The sequence below is a fragment of the Nannospalax galili genome, unplaced genomic scaffold (genome assembly GCF_000622305.1).
Source record: "Nannospalax galili isolate Female #2095 unplaced genomic scaffold, S.galili_v1.0 scaffold660, whole genome shotgun sequence".
NCBI classification, from domain to species: Eukaryota; Metazoa; Chordata; class Mammalia; order Rodentia; family Spalacidae; genus Nannospalax; species Nannospalax galili.
Genome location: NW_008349073.1, coordinates 3,764,197 through 3,774,565, shown reverse-complemented (window position 1 = coordinate 3,774,565; position 10,369 = coordinate 3,764,197). Strand labels below are relative to the sequence as shown.

Below are 10,369 nucleotides of genomic sequence, written 5' to 3'. Positions count from 1 at the left end.
GATAGATAGATAGATAGATAGATAGATAGATAGATAGATAGATGATAGATAGATGATAGATACATAGATAGATAGATAGATAGATAGATAGATAGATAGATAGATAGATGATAGATAGATAGATAGATGACAGACAGATGATAGACAGATGATAGGTAGATGATAGACAAACACAGATATATATTTAGAGGGGTAAAACTGTCATGTATGTAAGTGTACCTGTATCGTATATATTACATACATGAATGTAATAAAGATTTTTAATTAGGATTTGACTCTTTAAATTAATAGTAGAATATCAAAAAACTATTCAAGTATTAATGGTGGAAACTATGATACAAAAGTTGTGAAAACAGCCACATGTCGTATCATGAAAAAGTTTGCCAGGTATTACGGCAGCCCCCACGCTTGGGGAGGCCATGGGGTCTCCAGTCTGTGCTATTGCCAGCTGCCCAAGTGTCTGTGAGTGTCCATGTGAGGGCCCGTGAGTCCCATGATGACTAGGTAGACCTTAGTGCCAGCCAGTCAGCTGAGTACCTTGGGAACTGCGATGGAAGCAAACAAGATTATGAGAGCAATTTAAGTTTCCTGCTGCTCTCAATAGAATCCTGAAGCTCTGCTTTTGTACTGAGGGCCTCCAGTGTAGAGCTGCTGCAGATTAAGGACTCAGAATCTGAGAAAATAATTTAACTGATGCAGTGGGATATGGGCACTGTGATAATCCACATCAGCCTGTGACTATTGAATTTTGGAGAGTATGAGCACCAGGAAAGAAAGGCTACTTTTTCTCGTCCCCAGATTAACTCTATAGAGCCACAGCAAAGATGGAGAGCAGGACTGAACACCCAACATTGAGGATTAAAGATAGATAAGCTGTTGGCAAAAGCCATAGCTGACTAAAAGATGGCTTATTAAAGTCATGGAAAAGGGAAAATAAGTTGGATGATAAAGCCAATCACACTATTTACGAATTTGAAATTTGCCCTGAGTATACGCAACGCTCTCTACTTTATTCAACACTAGCAATACTGAGTGTAAAGGATCATCATAGAGGCCATGCCCCAAGTTGCACTGGAAAAGCAGAAGGCTTTGTCACGTGTTTTGAGAGCAGTGCTCTCCCACAGTAGAAGAAAAGTGCTCCTTCATTTGGACCTCTGAATGGTGCATGCTGCTTCTCAACAGGACTTTCTAGGAGGATACAAATCACAGATGAGAGGTGCAAGATACAGTATTGCCATCTGAGCACACATGCAGGCTGGGTTCTTCCACAAAGTGTTTCTTTGAAAGCTTTCCTGCTTCTCCACATGCGGTTCCTCTGGAGCCTGCCTAAAGAAAACTCTACTGAGTGAATTGTGATATATTCCACTCATCTTCACAAAGGATTAATATGTTTCTTCTATCATTCTATAATCAGTCATGGAAGAAAAGACACTAAAATAATGTTATGAGGTTGATAAAAATGAAGGAATGCTCACTATAGCTTATTAAGAGCTAAAATCTGGAGTGTTGAGAGGATACTCTGACAGGTTAGGGTCCCCAGGATGTAGACCTTCATACAGAGTTTCAAAGACATGAAAATTGCCCTTGCCTTCTACCATGCAGAAGACTCAGGCCTGGACAGAGAAACTTAACTGGCTGAGGCCCAGTGACAAGCTCCCAATACCACAGAATTCCTCAGGGGATTCTAAGGCTAGAATGAATTTCAGTACTGCTTTAAAACAAGCTACAGAGGCTAGGTTGTTAAATCTCTGGGCAAATTAATATAATTAATTTGATGAGTTGGCTTGACTATGCCATTGACTGCCTAGACAGTTAAACATTACTTATGAGTATCCTTTGGGAATGTTCTAGAAGAGATAACCATATGAATTTGTAAACTGTGTAAAGTACGTGGTCCTCCCCAGTGTGGGCTGTCATTACCCAGCCCACTGAGATCCAGGATTGAATAAACATGTACAGTAAGATTGGATTAATTTGACTTGACTGCTTGAACCTGAACACTGGCCTTCTCTTGCCGTGTGTACTTCTAGTTCTCAGACCTTAAGGTCTTTGATGAGTCTCCTTCAGCTTGCAGGTGAAAGATGGTGAGACTTCCCAGCTTATACCTAATAATAAATTCCTTCACGCATATTTATGCATGTGGGTTCTATTCACCTGGAAAACCCAGACCAATACAATTAATCGTTGAATATGGACCATTCTGGGAATGGATGAAGGTAGCCTTACATAGGCAATGTTTGGGAGCAACAGAAATCCCTTAAGAGACTGAGAAATGGTGGCTGTTTGTCTACAATAGTCTCAGAAGCAGGAACAAGAGGTGCCTCACCTACTGGGAATCTTGAAGGAGGAGTCACCCTTTAATAAATTAAAATTTAATGACTAATAAATTAAAATTTAATGATAAATGAAGATACTATATCTCTGAAATGATGGCATACAGCAAATTATTAACTGATTTTTTATTGTTTAATGTTAAACTCTTTCCAAAGGAGACTTATTGTACAAAGAAAGGCAATGTCTACAAATAACACAAAACTAGAGTTGTAACCAGAACAGATAAAGGAATTAGGACCACAAAACTTCCTGGTAGCTTGATAAGATGGTCTAAAAAAGATAAAGAATTATATTTTCAGTTATTGACTATTTTAAAGACAAATAAATACTAATAGGTAATAAAATAAATACTCATTAGTAATACAGAAGGAAAAGAGAGGAAATAATGCCAAAGTACCAAGCTCCAACTGTGATAGAAATTGAGTATTAACTTATTAGGATAAAGTTACTTAGAAATCTGTATATAGAACAATAAAGTAATTTTTAAAACAATATGACCATCTTTGCATTTAATGATAATATATTTCAAGTTGGCTCCTATCAAATCAAATCCTCTGTAAATCTGGTCAAGCTTATGAACGTATAATATTTTTTGAACCAAGGTCTCATGTAGCCCAGGCTAGCCTGAAATTCACTATGTACCTGAGGATGACTTTGAATACCTGATCCTCATGCTTTTATCTTGCAAGTACCAAGATTACAGGCATGTACCCTAATATCTGGTCTGACTGTATAACTTTATGGATCTATATGGCAGACTTGATTTGGGTACACAAATAAATATCCGAAGAAAATCATCATTTTATCAATTGTTTAAGAGTTAAATCAGTTGGTGGTGCACGCCTTTAATCTCAGCACTCAGGACGCCGAGGCAGGCAGATCTCTGAGTTCAAGGCCAGCCTGGTCTACATAGTGAGTTCCAGGACAGCTGGGCCTACAGGGAGACCCTGTCTCAAAAAGAACAACAACAACAACAACAACAAAAGATTGGTTAGGATGATAACAAGGAATTGCCTGTAATTAGCCATTATGTTCTAATGATCTAACACAATATGATAGTCATTCAACTATTATTTATTTATTTATATGAATGAGCAAAAACCCAATACCTGTTTTTTTCCCACTTTTAAAGACAACAGAAGCTATCTAATTGGATTTAAGGACCTTCTCAATGGGAGGGAATTCATTTCTGGTACCATAAACATAGCCTAATACCACTGGCTGGAGAGGTCATAGACCCTAGAGGAGAAATTATTACTGCCAGTTTCCTAAACCAATGTAATTTCTAACTGTATTCTAAGTATTTAGTCCAGATAAGTGTAGCTCTCACCAACCCCCTCAAAGAAGCTTCTTTTTGCAGCAGATGATTACAGAGATCCACAGTAGTCAAAATGCAGAGAGTAAGTAAGTATCCATGGGCTGTCCAGCCAAATATAGTATATCCTCAACATAGCCCCTACATCTGAGGCCCAGGGAACACTATGACAGAGGGGACAGAAGAATTGCAAAAGCCAGAGGATTGGGATACCTGCTGCTAGTGTCTTCTAGATATGTCAGAAATGCTGGACCCATGAAATCTCAACAATATGGTTGCCTAAACAAGACCTACACAATTATAACACCAATGGACATGCCAATGTGGGGTGGATAAAATTTCACCAGGTCCTACCTCTAGATGAAGAGCTACAGGCAAGCAATGGCTGCTGAACGAGGGAGAATCAGTTTTCTCTAGAGACAGGCTCCCTGATGGGTTATCCAATCCCAAGTGGTCAGCCCTAAACATATGTACACAAGAACAATAAATGGGGATCAGTGGTGTGTTATGTGTGTGTAACAACAATAATTACAGAATATGTAAATGAATTTGAGAGTGGGGGCCATGGGAAGAATTGGGGGGTGAAGTCAAAATGTAGATATAATACTCATGTGTGAAATTCTGAAAGATTTCAATTATAATTTTTAAAAAGGAAATAGAAACACACAAACCCCTGCCTTAAATAATAATGGCATCATTTCATTCCATCTTTTTGGAGACATAAGTAACAATCTGACATGATGTAATTGGTCCTTTAGCGATAGTTGTGTAAAATTTGTTCTAGGGTTCAAATAAGTGTAATCACACGTCTTGTAACAATATTTTCACCTTCTCATGTGATATACAACTGGGACTTAGCAGGAAAGTGCACAGCATGATGAAACTGTGGAAGTTTGTCAGCTCAAAGTATACTTGGTGAGAGGCAAGATTTATCTCATACACTGCTGTGAAAGAAAAGTGCTATCTTTATCAACATGGATTAGAAGAGTAAAATTGTACCTAAAGCTATGTTCTGTGTTCTCCTTCTCTGTCTCCCTCTCTGTCCCCACCTCCCTCTCCCTCTCCCTCTCCCTTTCTCCTTTTTATTCCATCAAACTCCAGCTGGATCCTTCAAGAAATGATAAGAAGCAGAGTTATTGGAGAGTGAAACTCCCTTCACAGACAAGTCTACACCCAGCATGACCATATGTGCGTGGTTTGTAACAGACAATATACTATAAATGGCACCAGCCCAAAGGGCCCCTTTCCTGCATGTCTTCAAGTCTACTTTCAGAGAGCTTCCAATCTGGAGGTAGACTGGAATGATTCAGGCCTCCAAGGTTGGGTTCATACCAGGCCAACACAAGCACATCACATAGTCAAAGGTCTGCTCAAGGAACAGTACATACAAATCTTATCTCTGTGGTCAAACTTTCTAGCTCCAAATCCTGGGCCATCCAGGCCCAAAATAACCACAGAAGTAGGCAACACGTAGTCAAAACAAGATCTATACAAACTTTAATCTGACAAAATCCTCATGGGGAGCAGGGGGTGGGCTCAATAGATGAGGAACTATTGACAACTGATAGCTGCTGGAGGGGAAGAGTCAAGTTTTCATCAAGATTGTGACACTGGGTAAAGTTGATCAGGCACCAGATGGACCCACACTCAAGAGCATTTGGAGAGCACAAACTAGACTAAATACAAAGAAGTGGAACAGAAGTAAAACAAGGAACACGCGGCCAGGTCAAAATACATTTTTTAATGTGTTTTGTGCGTTTGTATTTATGTTAATTATTATGCTAATTTGTTTTTAGAAAGTGTTTTAAGAGTTTTGTTTTGTATGGTTGGTTGGTTTTGCCATTGCAAAGTAGGGCTCTGGATTCTGAAGCCAACAATATGACAGGAAAGCTTCAAATGCTGTACATGCTCAAATGCCCAATATAAATGGGCTCAGGGAAGAGAAAGTTCATATTTTCCAACCCATTGCCCAGGAAAACCATTATGCCAAAGACAGCATTGGATCAAAATGAACATTGTTTAAATATCTCACCTATTCTGGATTTTTAAAAAACTACATTACTGGACTTCCCATTAAGTTCATTTCAGAATTAGTGACTTAGTTTAAGAATCCATCACATAATCATATCAGGGAAGTTAGTACAGAGTAAGGAGGACATCCAGCACATCTGTCCTTCCTCAGTTATTCAACAAATGTTTTTATACACCTAATACCTGTCAAATGGTTTTAAACAAGGATGACAACAGTGAACAATATGCCATGGGTTTCTGACCTCACGGAGTTCACAGGCCAAAGTACTGCATGTAGGTAGTGAAGCTTGATTCCTCTGGGCACTCATTAGATCTCTGATGGGTAAGTCAAGATGCAAGGAACACCATTATAAGATGAAATGGTCTAATAAAGATGTAAGCATGTCTTTAAATTATGATCATTCAGGAAAAGGTAAAGCATCTTTGCATCTTTGTGTTTTACACACACACACACACACACACACACACACACACAAACTTAAACTCTTGCCCAAATACCAAAAATGGGATATGCAGTAGTATCTCAGCAGCAGGATCAGTATCAGAGATTATGAAGTATGAGTATTCTCTATGTAGCTTCAGGTTGCATTTTATTCTGTTTATTAGCATTGCCTGAATTTGCTCCACACTGGCTTTCAATCAGTGGTGTTTGTGCAAGAATGCATTTCAATACATATTCAAAGCAGGGATGACATTCTCAATTGAAGGAAAAAGAGACTAGCAGCAGAGAGATTATTACTGTTTTAGCTAAGTAACCTTAAGAGCAGGGTTCCCATTGTGACCAGCGTACAGCAATAACAAAAGAAGCAGACTTCAGAAAACAAACTGGCACAAAGCATGTAAAAATTCTTTCAACCAACTTGCAAGAAACTTGAATTTCCTTTTACTAATAACAAGATAATTTTCAACATCAGGATTTGATCTATGCTTGTATGTTGTAATATAAAAAGGTTAAATGTGCAATTCAATAGTTAACTTCTTGGGTTTGAATGAAACTAAAGACAGAAGAGTAAATGAAATGTTTTAGACAACAAACTTACATTTTCATTCTTTAAAGGATTTTTGCTAAAAATAAATTTGTGCAGGCTTGAGAGACAGCTCAGTGGTTAAGAGCACTGGCTGTTCTCACAGAGGACCTGGGTTTGGTTCCTATCACCCACATGATGGATAACAACTGTCTGTAATTCCAGTTCTAGGGGATCTACCGCCTTCTTCTGGTCTCTAAGGGCACTGTATGTATGTGGTGCATTTAAATACATATAGGCAAAATGCTCATACATTAACACTAATAAAATTAAAAGAAATAAAAATTTAAAAATTAAAAATACTTTTTAGGCTATACCAACATAGACAATAATAAGAAGCTTGAAATACAAGACATGTTACCCTAAACATTTAAACTCTATTAATTTTCCTTATATTAATCTTAAAACAAATAGAAAATAAAAGGTGTTTAAATAGAAAATACTAGTTCATCATGTTTTAATATCTCATTTCACTTTTACAATACCCAGTGCTCTGGGAAGTGAGTAGACATTAAGACTTCCTGTTACATAGAAGAAGCTGTCCACAAGACCATTCAGGTGTCAAAGCAGACCTCACAAACTTAATCCTAATAGTTAAACATAGTCAATCACTGTACTCTTCTATTATCTCAATAACTGTCTCAGTGGCCATGAATTTTGTTTGAAATATATAATTACACACAGCATCAACAGGTAAGACAGTATAGTCAAAATGTGAATGCCAACATTTCTTAAGTTTTGTTTTACAAAAATGTTTTTAGGTTTAGTTCACTCTATGAGGAAATTTCATTCACCAATATCCTTTTTGCCCCATAAGCTCAAGTGCACTTGCTATCATTCATAAGTCAGGACCTGAACTCTGAACATTCTGAATAGTATGTTGGAATCTGAAATTTGAAAATTGAGTAAGATGCATCCCTTGATGTTCAGGGGCTCAGAATGGACAATACAACACACAAACAAGTACAGTGTTCAATACCTTGGTGTGAGAAATGTGTTAGTACATTTTATCCTTAGGACACAAAATCAAGAATATGAAATCTGGTAACTAAGATTCATTGGCCCCTGCTAGTAACCTTGAAAAATGCCCAGTCAGAGAAACATAAAAAGCACCTAGTTCAACAAGTCCGAAAATTCTTCCAAAATGAGCCCTTTTGATTAATTTAGCATCTAAAAATATGAAAAATGTCTATTACTGATATATATTAGCAGTCAATAGATGTGTGGCACTTCCCATTAAAATGTGATTGCCAATTAATAATTTAAATATACTGTACTAAACACTCTGAATTTGTGTACTAAAGGTTACTTAATCTCACTTTTCCATAATCAGGGAAAGATGATTCACCCTGAGGTAGAACACACACTGCAGAAATAATTAACCATTGAAATGGCTCCTTGGTGAAGAAATGGCATAAATCCTAATAACCAAGGATTCCACATGATTTCAAGAAATGTTTATCACAACCAGCCAAACAGCTACTCCATCTCAACTTTATTCTAATATGACAACATATCAAAATTTACAAAATATTTAAAATGCATTTTTGTTATTAGAAATTCTAAAAATAGGCAAACAAGGTCAAAATCGCATAATCTATAGATTGATTATCAGAAAAAATTTTGACTTAAACCAAAATATTTGTACCTCCTCAGTGTTATAAAAACACAGCAGATGTGTTATTACATTTTGCATTATTGAGTGTTTTTTAGAAAAGAATGTGAAGTTTTCAAAAATTTCATCATCCAAGCTCAAAAATGAAAACTTCTCAGAACTAAATGACAAGGGGATAACTTATTACCTCATACATTTCTGTGATATAATCTCTACAATTTCCACTCCTGCAGTAACTCCTAAATAAACTTGTTTTCTTTACAATGGATTAAGGCTTAGCCATATATATAGTATGTAAATATCTATAAATGAAAAGCAATTCAGCTTTGAAAACTAAATCCAGGAATATACATGTCATAACAGCAGCCTGAATCCTATCACTATAATGAGTTCAATCATGCCGTGGAATCATGTTCTTCCTAAACTGGAATATGACCCCCCCCCATACACACACTCCCTTTGCCTGATATTGGGTCACACACACACACACACACACACACACACACACACAGAGTCTCTCAGCCTATCACTTTGTCCTGGTATAAAAAGAAGAGTGCTTGCCAAGATAAACACAAAATTCCTTTGAATTTTAACATTTTGTGTTTCTATGAATACCACATACTATGCCTCCCATGACTACTGTGAATTATGTAAGTTCTAATATGGGAATAGAACATCAAGTAAAACACAGTAAGTCACTCTCTTAAAAGCCTACAAGAAAAGAACTAGAAGAAACAAAGTATGTCCAATTCTAAATTGTAAATCCTGGCTTCATGAGTCAGGGCAACTTAAAAGGTGATTTGTAAGCCGGGCGTGGTGGTGCATGCCTGTAGTTCCAGCACTTGGGAGGCAGAGGCAGGTGTATCTCTGTGAGTTCAAGGCCAGCCTGGTCTACATAGTGAGTTCCAGGACAGCTGGGGCTAAAAAAAAAGGTGATTTATATAAGAGTATTAGAACCTCCAACAAGTTCCAGGCTCCAAAGTCCCTTGACTTTTCAATGATTTTTTTTATATTAGTGTCTTAGAAAGTTGTTTATTTAATTTTTATGCATTTCATATAAAACATCTTAATCATCTTTATATGCTCTCCCCTGTCTAGACATCCCCATAGCCCATCCTACCAGATTTCATGCATTTTGTCATATTGAGTCAAGTTAGTGTGCCCAGACATCCCTCAGTGCAAGTTCATCCACTGGGATTTAGTCAGCCTATCTAAGGTCTCCCCCTTAAAGAAGATCAACTCTCCCTCACCTGGCAGCAATCAGCTGCCAATAGTTCTTCAGCTATATTAAACTTCACCCACACAGGGCTCAGGGACCATTGCAGAAGAGAGGGCAGAAAGATTGTAATAGTCAGTAGAGGAGGTGCACGACCATATGGAAACAGGCTTCTGGGACCTTGCTCATATGAACCTACAACAATGGTGTCAGCATACACAAGACCCATGAAAACTCAAGCAGACAAAAATGCAGTGCAGAACCGTGGAAATGGGCAGCAAGCCGCAATCTTGGCTAAAGACTTTTCAACAAAATTGAAGTGAGTGTGAGGGACAGTTTGAAGGATCTCCACATAGGCTCATTCATTACTGGCTTCCATTTCACTGTTCACTAATGGCTTCTTTCTGCACCAATGTTTGCATTTCCCTCTCGTGGCTCTCTATTCTTTCTCTTCCCTTCCTTTCCTCATCCCTATCCCTTAAAAAAAAAAAACCTGAAAATGGAACTAGTCAGCAGATTCAGTACTTATACAATTATTTTCAGTCTGGTACTCTAAGATTAATGGGCCAGTAGAAAGAAAAAAAGTTAGGAATAGAGTGATGGCTCAGTGGTAAAGAGATTTGTTCTTCCAGACCATCTGAGTTCAGTTCCCAGGACCCACGTTAAGGAGCTCACAAAACCACCCGGTACTCCATCTCCAGGGGCCTCCCCAGGTACCAGAAATCATGTGCACATACCCATCCCAGACACACACACACACACACACACACACACACACACACACACACACATTTAAAAACAAAAACAAATCTTTAAATTATATTAGTAATAGA

At 37.8% G+C, this 10,369-nt stretch overlaps 1 protein-coding gene and 1 pseudogene across 1 annotated transcript in view; one reads left to right on the top strand and one right to left on the bottom strand.

The window, feature by feature from the left end:
* LOC115072573 overlaps positions 1-1,242 on the top strand; it is a 4,545-nt pseudogene extending 3,303 nt beyond the window's left edge.
* Grm8 (glutamate metabotropic receptor 8) overlaps positions 1-10,369 on the bottom strand; it is a 905,007-nt gene that overhangs the window by 497,306 nt on the left and 397,332 nt on the right. The gene's annotated exons all lie outside the window — the stretch shown is intronic.